This window comes from Uranotaenia lowii, chromosome 3 (genome assembly GCF_029784155.1).
Source record: "Uranotaenia lowii strain MFRU-FL chromosome 3, ASM2978415v1, whole genome shotgun sequence".
In the NCBI taxonomy this organism is placed as follows: domain Eukaryota; kingdom Metazoa; phylum Arthropoda; class Insecta; order Diptera; family Culicidae; genus Uranotaenia; species Uranotaenia lowii.
The window spans coordinates 237,623,274-237,642,254 of NC_073693.1; the positions used below are offsets into that span (position 1 = coordinate 237,623,274).

At 32.4% G+C, this 18,981-nt stretch overlaps 1 pseudogene; it reads left to right on the top strand.

Annotated features, from left to right (window-relative positions):
* Positions 1–18,981, top strand: part of LOC129753199 (uncharacterized) — a 91,905-nt pseudogene that overhangs the window by 49,361 nt on the left and 23,563 nt on the right.

Here is an 18,981-nt window from a genome sequence, read left to right on the forward strand (position 1 = left end):
ATGTTAGAAATATATTGGTTGAAAACAGCGTTGCGAAGAGTCGAATATGCAATCTCTAGCCTTGAGAGCATTGACTTGTTTTGGTCCGTTCGGTCTCGAAGGTAGCGTTTACGGGCTTTGCGAACTAAGTTGCGGCTCCTCCGTAACTCAGAATTCCACCAAGGGAGCTTGTAAGGCTGATGTCGGGGTAGTCGTTTAGGCGGCGTGTGAATGTGTAAGACGTCCCAGAGATGATCATAGAAGGTTGATACAGCAACATCGATGTTCAGACCTTCGAAAAGTATTTGCCAGTTTGTGTTCAGTAACAATTCCATAACACGGTCGGTATCACAGTGCATAAAATCTAGATTTAGTCTATGCGAGCTAACGGGATCCGTAAATCGTAAAAACAGTGAACAGATAATAACCCCTTTTGCCGACCCCTGAGTCAAGATTTGAAACCTGAAAGCAAAAGAGCGTCCCTCAAAACTCCTTTGCGGAAATTTTCATCTCAATCCAATGAAGAATAACGGCAAAATCGCAAAAACATTAAAGTTGGGTATGGACGACTCCTTCAGCCGACTTCTGATCCGCAATTCGAAACTTGAAATCGATTGCTCGTCTCTCAAAACACTCATGTGCAAATTTTCATCACAATCCAGTGTATAATAACACCAATATCGCAAAAACATTAATCAGTGGATATGGACGACCCCTTTTGCCGACCTCAAACCCTAAATTTGATAATTGTAATCGATTGATCGTCTCTCAAAACACTCATGTGCAAATTTTCATCACAATCCGACGGAAAATAACGTCAATAACGTGAAAACAATATTTGTCTTGTATGGACGACCCCCTCCAGAAGGGGTCGTCCAAAAATCTAGAAACATTTTTCATCATTCCTGGTCCTAATGAGCATCCATGCCAAATTTCAGATCTCTAGCTCTTAAGCCGGCTGAGTCTATAGAGGACAAACAAACAAACAAACAAACAAACATACAGATAATTGCTTTTTATATATATATAGATAGACTAGCAGACCCGGTAAACTTCGTCTTACCGTCTTGGCGTCCATTTTCCATTGATTCTTTGCTGTTTAACTTTTTAAAAACATCAAATTTTAAGTTGTATATCATCTTGCTTTCGTGACATTTCCTAGTTTTAGTTACATTTCCCTCCTATCCGTTTATTGTCCCGTTTAATACTATCGGAATCAAACCTAAGAATTTTAACTTAATTCTACGGGTCTTAACTTAAATTATCAAAAAATAACCTTCAATAAATCTTACATGTATCTTACATGAATAATTTTTTATTCAATTTTCTTTAATTCGGAAGTTTTGAATATTGAATATTGAAAATTCTTTTTTTTTCAGCACTCAACGTAACCATCAAACTGGGCTAGCCTCGTGCAAAAAAATCCACTTTTTGTACCTTGTTGATAATATCTTTGTTTTATTTATTGAATACCATTTAGTTGATTTATTTACTCTAGTTTGCTCGAGTTCACTTTAAGGTTCTTTAAGGTTTAAATCGGAATCAAAAGTTTCTCATCAATCGTAAATTTATTGCATATGAAACTGCATGGAAATAGAATTTTGAGTATCGGGACAATTTTTGAAATATTTACCCAATATTCTACCTTATGTAGCACTTTCAGCTCCTGATTAGCTTTGGGTGGTATATTTGTTAGAACTGAAGAAATAAAAAAACATAAGAGAAGATTTTTCAAATAATGATTTTCAAGATGCTTTTTTTCACCATCCTCGCCCTTCGAAGAAGTTAGAATTAATATCCATATTTTCACCAAAATCATGTCCACTAAAAGGTTTGATGTTTTTAAATATTTATTCAAGGAAAAATTGATATTAATTTCCTTTGAATTTTAACCCATTTAATCAAGCAAGGAAAAACATATGTTTAGATTTTTTATCATTCAACCGAATAATTTTTTTTCTTTTTTATTATAAAGGACATATGTACCAATTTAAGCCATTGTATATTGAGATTCTATATCTGAAGCATTGGGGCGTTCTGAGTTCAAAATTACCTGAGTAGTGTTGGAAGTTATCTGCGATCAAATTTAAGATTATGTGATATTTTCAAGATTCATAAGCAGATTAAAAAAAAGATAGAAAAGAATAAATTTGTTACGGCTACGATGATTTCATGAGTTCATTCTATTTTCTGGAAATTTTCATGTAAACAAACCTCAAAACCTTAAAAAAAATTAATGTGTCTTTTTTTATTGTAATTGTACTTTTTAATAAAGAAACACCGGGGCAAGTGCAAACGGATACCATCGTGTGAAATGACGGGAGTGAATATTATTTTCACAACATTCAGGTCATAATAAAAACTTATTCAAAAAATTTTGTTCTACTATAAAAAAACGCTTCTGGAATATCAATCACAAAAATACACTTGCGCCTTAAAGTAAAGTGTCCATCTGAGCACCGCTAGAATTTATCTGTTGTTATCTCAAGAATAATTTAGCGGGAAAAGCTGTAATTATAAATGTAGAATAAATAAAAACTCCCTTTCATTTTAATTGTTTGCCAAATAAGACGTGCTATTTTCCTCCGAAAATGGTTGACCTAACTTTTCATCAAAAAAGCGGATCGAAATTCTCTTCTATGTAGCCAACATATTTAAAACAAAAACATGTAAGCGAGCAGTGAACCTGTAAACAGTTATTCGGTGAATTTTAAAAAAAATTTAGTTTATTTAGTCAGCTAGTTTAAATGACAGTTCATGTGTCTGTCCATTTTCATTGGATTTTGTTGTTGTATTAACAATTTAAAGGCGTTTGATTCATCTCCAGTTAAGTTCCTTTGAAACATGTTCAAAAAATGTTTTCGATCTGTTTCTGTCGAAAACATCTTATTCATTTTTCTGTTATCGATATAAATCCAAACTTGCCTTCTAGGCGTATTGGATTATACAATTGTATGTAAAGCTTCCCACTTTCTTTTTTCAAACAACCGTTAAAAGGTCATACCATTATTTCATATGCATCAGTTCTAAATTCAAAATTTTTCAGACAATAATTGCTGCTTTAATAAACACAAAATCAAAATAGTTTTAATTTTTAAAATCGTTTATATGATTTTGATTCGATCGGCAATATATGAATTTTGGTCATATCTAGGCGTCATTCATTACCATGTGCTGTACAAATGAGCTAGGAATCAAGAAAAAAAACATCTAGGCTTCATATCGCCAACACGTGCATTGCTAGTATGCTTGGTTGGAATAGGCGCCCAAATATTCCCACTAATCAGTATGCTATGCCCTGGTTACTATCCTCCAGCGACGTTTGTTCGCGACGCTTCGACCTTGGAAACGAAAAACAAACCGCCCGGCGCCCAAAAGGAAGAAAATCTCGAAAAAATTGAAGGCCATGACTTTAATTTGAATCAATTTATTACAAATTTAATGATTACAGACAATTGATGCGACTTTTTGTTGTTTTTATTCGATATAAACCGATTCGCATGCCCACAGAATATTCTAAAAATAATTCCATTTGAATCGGTTTGGTAATTTTGGAGGAGTAGTACTACAAACACCGTTACAAGAGAATTTTATATAATAGATAAAACTTGCCCAAAAACTTTCGTTTTTTGAGGCATTTGTTATTTTTTTTTTGTATGATTTGCCAAATAAAGTGAATAAATCCAGGAATAATCCGAGCATTTTTCAATGAAGTCCAGGCAAACGGGCAGGGCCGGACTGTTCCCAAATTTTGCACAAAATATCCGGGCAAACCCGGGTAAAACTGGGCAATCTGGCAACCTTTCTTTACGAGCATATAGGAATAATTTTCCCTTCTTAAAATAAACTGATAAAGATTCAAAATACTTTTTTGATTGCTAGAAATCTATGAATCTCAACTTTTTTTCATAAAAACTTTTTTTCATAAAAATAAAATTTTCTTTCAGAAACTTAACTATTTGCAATCGTGAAAAATGAAACAGATATTATAGGTTACTTATAAATAAAAGTACTCGATATGCAAGTTTTACTTGAATTTGAATAAAAAGGTCACTTGCAACATTTGACAGGAAGTTTTTTATTTGTATTGCATGAACAAAACAAATTCTTTTTTATGTTAGCACAAGTTCAATTTGAATTGATTAAGTTTAGGGGATTTATTATATTATATGACACGTTCGTACCGGCGGTCTACAGATTTTCCCCAAAATTGAAAATTGGGTTTGTTTAAAATTCTTAAAACACCAGTTTTTTTTCCTCATTTTTCTAATCTAACCTTATCTAACTCGAAAAATAATTTTTTTAGAAATCTGAAAAAATACAAGTGAGTCATCAAAATGACCAGAATTATCTATTTTGGGGAAGATCTAAAGACCTCCGGCGCAAATTGTCTGATAAAAAAAATCTCCTTAAGAATCATCGTTTAAATTCGCTGCTGAATTTACATTATTTTGATAGAGAGTTTCATAAGGTTATGTTTGATGGACATATTTTGAACTGCATGTCACGACTTTATTATTTCAGAAACTTAAAGATAAGTTGCAGCTTTAAATAAGTTTTTCTATTCATAGTACAGAGTTTTGTTTCCCTTTATCTCTATAATAAATCTGTTGTTTTTTGCTTTTTATCTTTTTTCAATGGTATTTTTCAAATCAGTTCAATGAACAAGATGGTCATTTTTTTTATTTTTACGTCAACCATCTTAAATCTTCTACACCAGTGGTTTTCAAACTTTTTTCACTCACCGCCCCCATTTACAAAATTTTCGAGCTCAACGCCCCTCTGGGCAAATTTTCAGAAAATCTATTTAATATATTGAAAATTTGGATCGTTGAAAAACCATTCGTTTTTGGCTTGATGTTGTTGTAAGGTTTCACTCAAAACTCATTCAAATTTATATGTGGATGCCTAATCGGGGTAGCGCACTGCACCCTTCCAAATAAACACATTTCAAATCAAATCAAATTTATATGAGGCCCTCAGAACCTAAGAGGTATTATAAGGTGTTATAAGTGTAAAAATGGTCGATTTTGATTCAATAATGTCAAACGATTCTTTATATTTTTAACTTTATTTCATGATTTTTCAGATTTTTAGAATTTATATGTAATACTACGTATTTTGATCGAAAGAAAAATGCGTGTTTTTTGAAAATATATGGAAATAAACAAACAATATATGGAAAATGACCAAACATAACAACTTAAAAGCCTGTTTTCTCGAAATTAGCTTTTATGTATTTATACCCTTTTGGCTCCAAGGGCCTCATATTGCTTCCAACTTCCAGTAAACACTTAATCCTATGAAAAGTTTCATGGACACTTACTTAAACTGGTTAATTAGTTTGTTTTGATATCAAATCAAATATCCTAAATTTTGGTAAACAAAATTTTTTAATCACCATTAATTTGCATTAGTGTTGAAGACTAAATTGCATTATTGAATACAAATTAAATACTGTTAAGCCGATAAAATAACGTAAGAATAGTATAACTTCTTGATATCTGAATTTGAGTCCTGTTCAAAGTTATGCAGCATTTACAGGTCTTAAAGCTAAAATTAGATTTCAATAACTGACTTCAGGCAATATTAGTGATAAATAACCAAATAGATTTAAAGTTTATCCATTGCAAATGGCATAATTGATTTTTTGAATCGATTGAAATAGAGATGAACAAATAAGAATTTAAAATCAAAGCTCTCTTAGCTAAACTTATTACATTAATTATTACATATTTTCTTTCTAGAAAAGCTATCGCTAAAACACAGATGACGCTTTTTATACAAATATTTTCGAAGGTATTTTATGTTTAGCAGATTTTTTGAGACAATATAATTTGAAGATTATCGAGCATTGCCATCTAAAATTATTCTTGCTTTATTATAATTCAAAATAATCTTACAAATCATGATCAACATGTAGAGCGCATACAAAACCAGTGACAATTGAAAAAAAAATCTTGTAGATACATTTAAAATTATTTATTGAGATACTGGAACAAAAATTTGCTTGCAGCTCTGTAAAATTACAGATATTTTAGTCTTCAACCTGATGTCTAGTTTTGTAACCTAATTTCATTTTTTGCTTCGAGCTGTCTCGTTGTTATTTCTAATCTACGTTGTTTCGTGATTTGTGAAAAAGTGAATTACGACCTCACCGCCCCCCTGAGCCCTTCCAACGCCCCCTAAATTTCAACATTGAGCTCGCCGCCCCCAGAGGGGCGTTGAGCTCGAAAATTTTGTAAATGGGGGCGGTGAGTGAAAAAAGTTTGAAAACCACTGGTGTAGAAGATTTAAGATGGTTGACGTAAAAATAAAAAAATGACCATCTTGTTCATTGAACTGATTTGAAAAATACCATTGAAAAAAGATAAAAAGCAAAAAACAACAGATTTATTATAGAGATAAAGGGAAACAAAACTCTGTACTATGAATAGAAAAACTTATTTAAAGCTGCAACTTATCTTTAAGTTTCTGAAATAATAAAGTCGTGACATGCAGTTCAAAATATGTCCATCAAACATAACCTTATGAAACTCTCTATCAAAATAATGTAAATTCAGCAGCGAATTTAAACGATGATTCTTAAGGAGATTTTTTTTATCAGACAATTTGCGCCGGAGGTCTTTAGATCTTCCCCAAAATAGATAATTCTGGTCATTTTGATGACTCACTTGTATTTTTTCAGATTTCTAAAAAAATTATTTTTCGAGTTAGATAAGGTTAGATTAGAAAAATGAAGAAAAAAAACTGGTGTTTTAAGAATTTTAAACAAACCCAATTTTCAATTTTGGGGAAAATCTGTAGACCGCCGGTACGAACGTGTCATATAATATAATAAATCCCCTAAACTTAATCAATTCAAATTGAACTTGTGCTAACATAAAAAAGAATTTGTTTTGTTCATGCAATACAAATAAAAAACTTCCTGTCAAATGTTGCAAGTGACCTTTTTATTCAAATTCAAGTAAAACTTGCATATCGAGTACTTTTATTTCTAAGTAACCTATAATATCTGTTTCATTTTTCACGATTGCTCTCAACGCCCCCAAGGGGGCGATAGGGACCACTTTGAAAACCACTGTTCTACACGAAGCATGACAATCGTTTTTCATAATTCTTTCATCAATTTTTCTGTAAAATATAATTTATTTAAAAAACCTATTTATTCAGTTTTTTTATTTCACGCATTATAACAATTATTTTTTCAGTTTTCAAGATTAAAGAGATTTTGATCAGCTCGTATCTTAATATTTGTTTCGTCAAGCTTGTATGTTACCTGTTCATTTGGAGGTTTTTACATATTTAAAAAAAAACCCATATTAATCTCATTACTGGCGCATGGGCTTCTGTGCTTCAGATAACTTTGTAGGGGAGAGGCGGGCTATATGCGCATATTAAGGAGAGCACTCATTTTCTCTCATATTCCAATAGATAGGAGTCAGAAAACTATATACACAAAAGCGGACATCTGTTCTATATACGTTAGAGCAATTTTTCTGTTAAAATCTCTTACAGTTTTTGTGAAAATAATTTTATAATAAAAGAAGTCAAAATAGCCGATTTCCGAAACTGGCGGGCTTAATGCGCATATTTATGTTTTAAGCTATATTTAATGCAATATTTTGATATTATTTAATTGAAAATGGTAGAAACGGATTTTCAGCATACGTCAAGGCTGAAATTTTGGTGAAATTTTATTCATCATAAATTCTTTTGTATGAAACATAATTAGGTATGCCACATGGCCATATTTCATGGTAATATTTTGTTCATATCGTATTTTTATCGGTTCAGTATGAAGTTCTTTTTTTCGTTGTAAGATCGTGATTTGAGCGTAGATTTATTGTTTAAATGATAAAAAGTAAAAATTTATAAGACTAGTCTATTTTTCTTGATAAAGGCATTTAACCTGCCTTGATATGGGCATTCATAACCTGTCTCTTATTCCAATATCTTATCATTTATAACTTTGCCAAAAGCTTCAATTTGTTGAATTTCCAATTTCCAGATGAATAAGAAAGAAAAACCATTAAAATTTTTGTTCCCAGAATCTGTACGCACGATAATTAAAGTTTAATATATTCTAACAAAAGTGACAAAAAATCTTGTTAGAATTTTTAAATTTGTTCGACTTTATATAACAATTTATTTTTTTATGCCATGCGTTAAACGCGTATCACTCTCAAACTGCACTGATTAGATATGATGAATATCCAGCCATATCGTCAATCGGCTGAATGCGCATATTACCCAACATGCGCATTTAGGAACACTTCCCCCTACTTAGTATCTAAACACTCTTTTTCGGATGGCTCAATATTGCATTCTGCTGGTGTGCCCTTCTTGATTCAGCATCACCCTGAATCTGAACTCATGGATATAACTTGATTTTCCAATAACTTAAATGTGTAATTAAATATTCTAATAACACTTGTTCGTTATTTATTTTGACGATTGGGGTTCATCAGGCCATTCGAGGCATTTTATTTTAAACTCAGATATATTTGAACAGTATCATAGTAATTACCGAAAATTGAAATATAACTAAATAAATACAAGGTGGTCCTAACTATATTTTTTTGCCATAAGGTATAACGTCTCTTCACTTTTTCTGTATGTTTACCAATCATCTCCAAAAATTCGCACCTGACTGTCCTTATGTTCTTTCCAGCACAAGTCATGTTTCCAAACATTCGTCAACACCCTCGGGCGCCCATAGATTGGGGTGAAGTTATGTCGACGGGTGAAGTAAAATGCACGGCGGCCGACCTTTTCGTTTTGTTGTTCTACAGCCGCGACGACGACGCTGTCGTTCATCCATGTATTGGTGGAGTTGTTTTTCGGAGTTCTTGCTTTTCTGTCCAGACCGGGGAGTGTTGTTGTGTGCCGCCGAAGGAAGAGAAATATTTTCGCAACTTGCCTGGCTGGTTGACTTTAGGAACATTCCCTGTCGAGGTGCAGATCGGTTCGGGTGTCGTGGATCGGGATCGCGAGTTTGTCGGTTTCAGTTTTTTTGAAACTTCTTTCGGGGGAAACCGTTCCCATTCTATTGCCTTGAACTCGTTGAAGTTTCCTGCAATTTTTTTTTGCTTCTGCTATACAAGCGTGAACTAGTCATTCGCACGCTCTGGTACCAACTTCTCGAATAGTGTTCGGTATTTGTTCAGTGCTGTCAAGTGATAGATTGGTCGTTATTGGGTTGGTTTTTTTGGGGTGGGGAATGTGCCAACTCGCCTAGAAGTTTGAAGTGTTTCCGAAGGAATTTAGAACGCGTGGATGGAATTTTGGCGATTAACATGACGTCACGCTGATGATGTTTGGTGCCGTCAATGAAAAGTGCATCTCATTAAGATTTGCGGAAGGATGTTGACCAATGTGCTAATTGGCGGATAATCGGGCAGAAGTGAAGAGTGTTCCTTGGATATCGGAATCGAGTCGAGAGCTGACAAGCAATTAAAAGGTATTGCGGCTTGTCTTGTGAATTTCCTTATTGGAGCAAAGTTAATCCGTTGATGGTAAAGTTGTTGATCGGGGGTGACTCATGGTGAAACCAAATGCCCTTTTGAACAATGGAGCCGTGAGAAGGATTATGGAGCTGTTCATTCGGATACAGGAAGACAAATAATATAGGAATGTTTGCAAATACCAACCGGGTAAAATGGACAATGAAATTTGGAGTTGTTGAAAATAGGCAATGAAATAGTGAAAAACTACGAATATTTGTAAATATTTTGGATATTTTGGAAGATTTCATGGCAGAAAGAAGCCTTGATGAGTGTAAAATCAGGATGTCTGCAAGAAAAAAAAACTAAACTATGCGGAACCAATCAAGCTTTCAGATGAACATATTTCTACTAGGGTGTTGTCCATAGTTCCAGCCTTATCGAAGAAAGCCGGATTAATTGACGTCTACCCAAAACATGTTGAGCAACGATAAAGAAGCATAAGTTCAAGTTAAAAAATATCCTTAAAAAGTGTCAAGTGCTTGAGGATTACGAATGAGATACGGAACAAATCAACTCAAACAGTTTAAAATCCATTAAATTCTTCATTTAAAATTGTTCTATGGCCATTAAAGGGTCACGTCAGGGCCAGATTAAGCACGGGGCAAATTTTGCTCGGGGGCCCCTATGTTTTGATTTTTTTTTTCAAATGCTATCCCACAGAATAAGTTCAGTATACTGTCTTCAAATAGCCATGTTGTCTGCATAGAAGATACTTCCTGGTATCTTCAAATAAAAATTGATAGTTAAACATGTGAAAATATTGCGGAAGTGTTAAGAAATTTCTCAAATATGAAAGCCCTGATTTGAGCTGAAAAATGCAAAATTACATAGAGATACAGATATAAAAGTTAAAGAATTCGAAACATAAAACTAGGTTTTATTCAGAACCACAATTCACTGTCTCAAATCTAAATCATAATTTAAATAAAAGAATTAAATTAAAAAAAAAAGATTCAAAGTTACAATCAGCCAAGCACAAGTTGCACGAAATGTGAATTTCAATTTTATGTCACCTTTTTATGAGATAAAATAAATGTTGTCGAACTGTCATTCTAAATGTGACAAAAGTTTCATTCGATGCCCTCAAAGCTAAAGGGGTATAAGTGCAAAAATGATCAATCTACCTAAAAATTCAGAATATAGATGAAATGTTCAGTTATCATTCAAAAAAGTCAGTTAAGGAATCCAAATGAGTTAAGTACCTTAAACAAAAATCTAGAGTTCTCAAAATTCAGAAAAACCATGAAATTGAACTTCAGTAACTGAAGAATAAATAAAAGGCTTGAAAATCTCAATGAATTGAATCTGGGAAAAGATAAAATTCATGTTGAGAAAGTCACTCAATGGTGTTAGTAACTCAACTATGAGATCGTTTTTTCGAATTTTTGATGATGATCATTTGAAAAAATGATTTGCTGAATTCAGGATATTCAATTCAGTAGAGGATAAAATTTTTGGTTAAATTAGTTTAAAATGTTTCAATACGGATGTCAAATCTAAGACAGAAACCAGTGAACATTTTGATCTGTATATTTCAGTTGTTTCTGAGATATACACACTTTTGTTCAATCTGGAAAAGTTGTATAGAATATTCTATATGAGCCTGTACGTACCAAAGTGGAGGCAATATACGGACCAAACTTTGCTCACCTTGAAAAAATATAACTTTGCATTGCGTTTTCAACAATTTGATAGCAACTTTGCTTTGCACAAAATCTTAGGATTATACAACTTACAACTTTCTATTCCCTGTCTTACGAATTGATTACAATTTCCATTTGCAGGTAGCCTGAGGTTTATACAACTTTCTTCACCATTTAATGCAATTTATTGTTACTGTATCCCAAAGCAATTATATCTTTCCCTTACTACGATTTTACTATAAATCACCGTGAACATAAATACAATAGAATTAAATGTTAATATTAAAAAAATAATTGAACCATATACCACTTCATCTATACCTTCCCTCAGTCTCGAACTCACAACGTTCCGATCCCTGTCCTTCGATACTTCCTCGGCGCCATTTCATGTTGATATAAACAAGCAAATTTGTTCATGTACAGTTGAGAGTGCCGTTTAAAATTCAGTTGATCGTATAAAATACCACTGACTGCATCATTTCGGACTCCAAATCTATTTATAGATGCCGTTTTTTGATATACAACTTTAACCTATCTCATAGACGATTCTATTACAATCAATAATTGTATTCAGTGCTGTGCGATCTTAGCTATTTACTGTACTGTTAAACAATTCGACAATCTGCAGATTGTTTAAATTCCATTATACAATGTTTGTACAATTACTGTTTTTTTTTTTTTTTTTTAAATACCGAAGGAAAGGATTAAAAATTTATGAACCAACGGAAATTTCAATTACAATGATTGAATAGTGAAAAGTTATAATAATACTCGGTATTAACATGGATACTGCCCGTGTAAAATTCTGAAATGTTTATCATTAAGCTTCTCTTTTTCCCTTAGGATTGTGAGCCAGTTAGATGCTATTTAAGTGCCAGTAACCATTACTTGGAATATTCATGTAATTTCAAACATTATTAAATTGCAAGACGTTTTAATGAGGAGATGTTTTTCTTTATTTTACCTGTTCTGTACAGAATATCCTGACTGACATGTTTCAATGAAAAGAAATATGAAAGTATGAGGTGTTTCTTCTTAATTTTTTTTTATATTATTTTTTCATTCGATTTACATTATTTTTGTCCAGATTTTTGGTAGAAAATTTTGAAATAAAATACCAATATGTTGATATTTTCATCCCACAAAATGCGGGAAAACTCCTTCATCGCTGAAACTTAACTTATGTAAGAGAAAAACTATTCTAGATAATATTTATTCATTTTATTTAACTCTTAGCGTGCATCTTGCAAAAACCACCAACAGAAATTACACTATGTAAATCGTGACCGGGATTCGATCTCATGACCATTGGCTAACATCACATTTAAAAGATCCTCTACGCCAAGGGCTGCAGCTGAGCTAGTTTGTACCAGGCATATTAGATATCCATTTTATTTTTTCTACGCTGATTTTTCTCAGTTGATTGAATGAATTCATCCTTTAATAACAGATTCAGATAATTTGATTCTAAACATTAAACGACAAAGTGCCAACGGAAAATACGAAAGTTTTCATTCGATCAGCAAATTGAATGTAAAAAACTAGCTGTAAAGGTCTTACAGATTGTTATGGTTTGTGGGGGTCGAAAAGATTGAAAATTGCATTTCGTAACATTTTTCGTACTTGGTAAAAGGCCCAAGTAATAAAATATATTTTCGTTGGTGCCAAGTGTGTTATGTGTAATGTGTGTTATGTGTTTTAAATTAAGAATACTGAAATGAGATTCAGTTTTTCTAAATCAGCTTTTTTGTATAGATCAGAACGTTGATCATAAAACTAGTACCGTAATCCGGGGTAATATTGATCACTTTTTTCAATTTTTTTCGATTATTTTTTCTATTAAAGAGAATGTGGTATGTTTCATATTTTTTTAAATCAGTACTGCACTCCAATGAACGTAAAACATGGTTGCAGAAATTTATTAGACCACTTTAAATTTGATTAAAAAATCGATTTCGTCTCTGTTTTGAATTTGTTGCTTTGGGGTTAGATTGATCAGTCTCTCTTTTGACGGTTTTAACGAGTTTTCTCGATTATAAAGGATACAAAACAGCTTCATTATATTGACAAGTGCTGGTTTATCAATTTTACCTTACTTTTAACGTTTTCTTTTAAAAACATTAATAATTGAAAAAAGTACTATTATGTTGCATACATTTAGGAGTAAAAATTAAAACAATTGCTAAATAGTTTGAGCTAAAAGTACAAATGAAATTTTACCTTAACACATTTCTCTAGGCCCTCCAACTATTTCCAGTTTCATTTTTCTTCAAAGTTAACCATTTGATAGGGTTTCTATCCATGTGTCCAATACGGGCTTACTCTTGGAAAATGTCCTTATTTTTAAAATATCAAAAAATTATCACTAAAAGACTATAAAATAGCAATATAACTATACATGCACAAAGAAAAAAAGTAGTTTTTCTACATTCAACAACCCGTTTGCTTCTAAATGCTTTTTGGTTTCATCAGGAGATCTGTTTGTTTGCAAGCCTTTAAAAATTAGATATTTTAAGATTTTGAAGTTACATTTTCACTAACAGAAAAAAATTTCAAATAGAAACCATATTTTGTCTATTTGAAACTCATTTCGTAGGCTTTCAAACGTAGAAAACAGTTTTCAAAAAATTCAAACTATAGACTGAGTTATTGATGATAATGTGCAAAAATTTAATGTTGGTCAAATTTACCCCGGTGATCAAAGTTACCCCGTTTTACGGTACCAACATTATTTATAATATTTATATGTAATTTCTTTTCGATAGTTTAAAGATGTAAGTTAAGTTGAGATGTAATACCATTCTCCGTGATTTAGTCTTAGTTGCTGTGAAATTACAGAAAATCGGAAGTTTCACTGATTATTCAACTAATTTTTATTTCTGGTTCGGTATTTCTTACAGATTTTCAAAAAATGTTCATAGATGTAACAAATATAAATACTAGATATATTAAAACAAACCTATTTATCATGGGTATTCATGTTCAATTATGAACACTTTTATCTAGAATAATGCCTGATTTTCTTATGACATGACTTATCCATTAAACTCATGAGAAAAAGATTCTGATCAATGGATTTTTCTGGCAATCTTACTGACAAATTTTAACAGAGATTTTAAAATTAAAAAATAATCATAACATTCTCAACCCAGAAATCATCTTAATATGTGCTTTAAACATTGATCTATTTCCAATTTACTGGAAACGGTGCAATTTAATTTTTATCAACTCTTTATCTCTGGAACTTGTAAAATTTGGATCCAAATTGGAAATCTGAGTAATAAGTTAATAGATTCATAAATTGTTATTTACTTTCTTTTGTTTTTTTAAATATCAAATACACGTCTGGTCTCTTCAAAATGAGTGTTGATTTTTTGCCTCTACTAACTAACACAAGCCCTTTTCTTGGATACTTGAATATGGATTCGCAGACATATAGATGGTTTCTTGTTTCTGAGTCGAAGGAACTTTTGAAATCTTCATGAATAAGGAATTGCAAGCCAAACCTGAAGAGTATCTTGCTAACATTGCTTCCTTTATTCCTCATTCTATTAGGACGTGGCCGGCACCGTTATTGATCATTTTGAGAAATAGAGAGCATCAGTAAGATTGAGTTGCTCAAAAATAAAAATCATAATCTTAACATTTTCAACCCAGAAATCTTCTTTAATAGTACTTTGAACATTTATTATTTCCAATTAACTGAAAACGGTTATTTTTTTTTTGTAAAGGGTGTTCACGATGAAATTGCTACAAACAAAATTGATTCGCAAAATTCGAGTTTTCATCCGATTGCCATCAAATTTTCATGAATTGAAAAATAACTATTAAACTTCAATTTATCATTTTACTCGTATTTTGGTGGACTGTAATCCATATGCAAATGTCCGCACCTTGGGCTTAACCCCGGCCGTAAGATTCTGCACAACCTGTGAATCAACCGTTTTTGTCATGTAAATCCATACTTTCTTAAATTCCTCAACTGTCTTCACTGCCTTAGGTCGTTTAAGAAGGTGTTGCTTCATAATTGCCCTGTACTTCTCAATGTGGGGGTACGTTCAGCACGTTCTTGGAGTATTGGGATCATTAAATTCTACCGAACGGTTTAAAAGTTAGTGCAATTTCATCGTGGACACCCTTTAAATACTTTATCTCTGGAACTAGAACTCAGAAAATTTAGAATCAAACAAGAAATCAGAGCAACAAATCGATTCATAAGGTTTTATGAATTATTTGTGTTTTTTCTTCAAATATCAATCGCACGTCGTTGGGATAATCAGAGAGAAAAATTAAAATATACAGTTTAAAAAGTTCAATTACAAGATGCAATGGGATGGTAATTTATATGCGTTTAAAAAATAATTAAGACGCCTAGAATCATCAACTTTCTGCAATATTTTCTTCAATCATGGCTTTGCCTATTTTTAAAACTGTATTCAATTTTACATTTCCTTTATCTTTATCATTCTTTATAACTCCTTTTTCTATCTTCCTTTTTTTTTGTAGATTTTTTGAATTAAAACCAAGCTAATTTAGACTCAAAATTAATGAAGAAAACCATAATAATTTTGAAAACTTATTCTAGGTCAAAATGAAATCCAGCAAAATATTTTCAATTCGTGGCTCATATTTCTTAATTCAGAAACCGATTATGTTCATTTTAAAAACTTATTAAAATTTCGAAACAGATTGAATATTCAAATTTTAAATTCAGGTTCTAAATCCAGATTAAGATTCAGATCATAAATGAGTCTCACAGTCAAAATAGAATGAGATGTTTATTGCGACAAAGAATTTAAATTGCAAGATATCGCAGGCTTTTAATTCTGATTGTTAATTCGATTTTGTAATTTAATCAAAGTCTATTTGCTTACAGAATTCAGCTGAAAATGACAATAATTAAGAAGAGTTTGAGTTCATTTTCCAAGTTTGTCTTTTGAAAAACTTATTAAAAAACCATCCCCAGGAATTGATTTTTCAAGAAAAGTAATGGATGATAAAAATATTTATCTGCTTTAAAGAAATTTCAGGGAATTCCATATGTTTTGGCGTATTGATCAACATTATTATTATTGCTGTTTTTCCAGAACAGAATTTCAAACTTCAATCTTTAAGTAGGATCGAGTTTGCAATAACTTCGATTTGATCCTCAAAATTTTAATCTTTTGCTTTTGAAAATTGGATTTATTCTTAAATTTTGTTTTTCAAAATTGAAGGCTTTCTTAAAAAACTTATTGTAAATTCAAATCTAATAAAAAAAAATTAAGCTGTCCAGATAACCCGGTTTTACCAGGACTTTCCCGAATATATATAAAAAAAATGGGAATCGTTTGGCCCGGCCCAGTTATTCAAATTTTGTTGATAATATTCTGATTATGCCCGGATTCATTCGCATTTTTTATAGAAAATCAAACGAAAAATTCAAATTGCCTCGTTGAAATTTAAAATTTTGTCATCAAAAAATGAAATTTTTCTAGTTAGATTCATTAAAATAAACCTAAACAATTTTTTGGGAGCTTGAAATACGATTCAAAATCAGGTTATATTTTTCGATGAAAAAATAAAGATTCAATTGTTTTTTTTTTCACTTTTGATGAATAGTTCCTGGGTTTTTGTCAAATTTTCCCGGATTTTGTTTTGAAAATTTGAAATTAGAATGCCTGAATTTTGTCAGGTTTCGAATAAAATTGCCTGATTTGCCCAGCCCGGATAAATGTGGGAGAACTTTTGAAAATCTTAAGCTTAGTTCACCAGATTTTAATGCAAATTTGAGGATTTCAATCTACGATGAAAGTAAGTTTTTTTCGTCTACTAATGGATTCTTTATAAAAATTCTAATCATGAGTTGTAAGATTCAAGGATGTTTTTACAAAAGTTGCTAATCAACACAAAAAACTATTTATGTAAAATACTTCAAAATACTAGCTGAAAATGTGAAAAATTATATCATCATCATTTTTCGTGGAAGAAGGGAAGAAAAGTTGATATTGCAAAAGCCGAAGTTTTTTAACAGTTTTTGAAAACGTAAATTTTTGTTGTTTCAACTAATTTTTTGTTTCTTATGGACGAAGAGCTGGCTATAGGAAATTTCATGCCCTTAGATAGAGATGATTACCCAGATTCTATGCACATAAAATAAAAATCACAATCTTTTTAGAGCTACTGGAAATTGAAAAAAAAATGCGATGAGTTAGCATGTGTCGAATACATTTGTCCATCAGTATATATGGGCCCGTTTGCGGTGGAAGGTTAGAATGTTATTGAAAATGTTGGTTTTTTGTATACATTTTTAAATCAACGAATAGAAAGAAGGTTTGAGACATTTATTAATGATCATTTGGAGTCGTTTGATTGGATATAATAAATTTTGTTTTTCTATATTGAATTTTTAACTTTTATTTCATAAATACTTAAACTCACAACTAAACATACCCTCTTCTCCCTTTAATTACAGATTCAAAGCACAACTGCCACGTTGTCGATCCCCCGGTAAACGACACTCGGCAAGATGGACGATTCTACGTCGTCCAGCCACAACGATCACACGGCGGGCGATGCCTATGCCTACAAGAACGAAATATCGCTCTCGATTGGCGATGAAGATCAGAACTCTGGAACTAACAGCACCGCGGTGCCAACTCCTTCGCCGCGGCAGGTCGAAGTTCCGATGGCGGGAGACGATAGCGAATACACCACCCTCAAGGATAGCAGTAAGAATGGTGGCAGCCAGATGAATGGGTTGGATAATCCGGCCTTTGAACCGGAAAAAGAAAAACGACCGCTCAGTTCGTTTGGACAGTCGGGAGAAAAGTCTCTCGGTGCCGTTTCGATGAACGGCAAAGCAAATGGGAATGGGGAGAAGCCACTGGCCGAAGCTGTCAATTTGGAGCTGCTGAGTATGTCCAAGCCTTCGAATGGTCATCAGAATGGCGCTGGGGCACTACCGGTGAAGAAAGATACCGAGGTGGACATTGGAGATCCCTATGATGAGTACTTTGTGCCGGTGAACGAACATCGGAAGTATATGAGGTAATGGATTGCACTTCTGGAAGTGGAATTATTTTTCTTAGTTTTTCAGAAAATACTGGATAAAAAACGTGGAAGAAAAAATTATTTGACTGAGCTCTAAGTAATGTGACTGATCAACAAACATAGTTATCAATTGTGTGCCTTTTGCCTTGCCAGTGTAATCATTTGCACAGATCTATTGCACTACTGCAAAACCGCTATAACTAAGTAGTTCTCGCCAAAATGGTCTAAATGGGAAATTTAGATTGCAACTCAGAAGCAACCTTGTTTTCCTAAACTAACTTTAAAGTACTTTTTTACCGCAATTCCGAGAAACAATACTCTTGTATTCTCCCAATACTCAAGACGTGGAATTGTGCAACTTTAATCATTCTTAATCTGAGTTCGCTTTTTTAAGCACTATGTTTTCAGCGAACAGGAATTTCATGAAATTTAAGATCATCCCCTGCTTCGGGCACCTCATTTTCTGGTGACGTAAGCAGGGGTTACTTTGAGTACCAAAGATAAACAAGAAAATAATCAGGAGATCATCAATAACAACACATATTTAGTGTTTGTGTATTCTAAAAATGTTTTCTTCGTTTGAAGCTGCGGCATCAAGCTTTAAACTAGTGAAATTTTGATTTTCGTCAACTTTAAAAATAAGTAAGTGAAACTATGAATTACAAGTTCCTAAAGTTAGTTATTTTTTCCAAGGCCTAAAACAATCACTTCAGCTGCTGTTCCTTATATTTCAATAAATATGAACTTTGTGGGATCATTTTCAAGTGGCCTTTGTTATTTACATATTGTCGGAAACTGACGATTATATAATTTGAAAC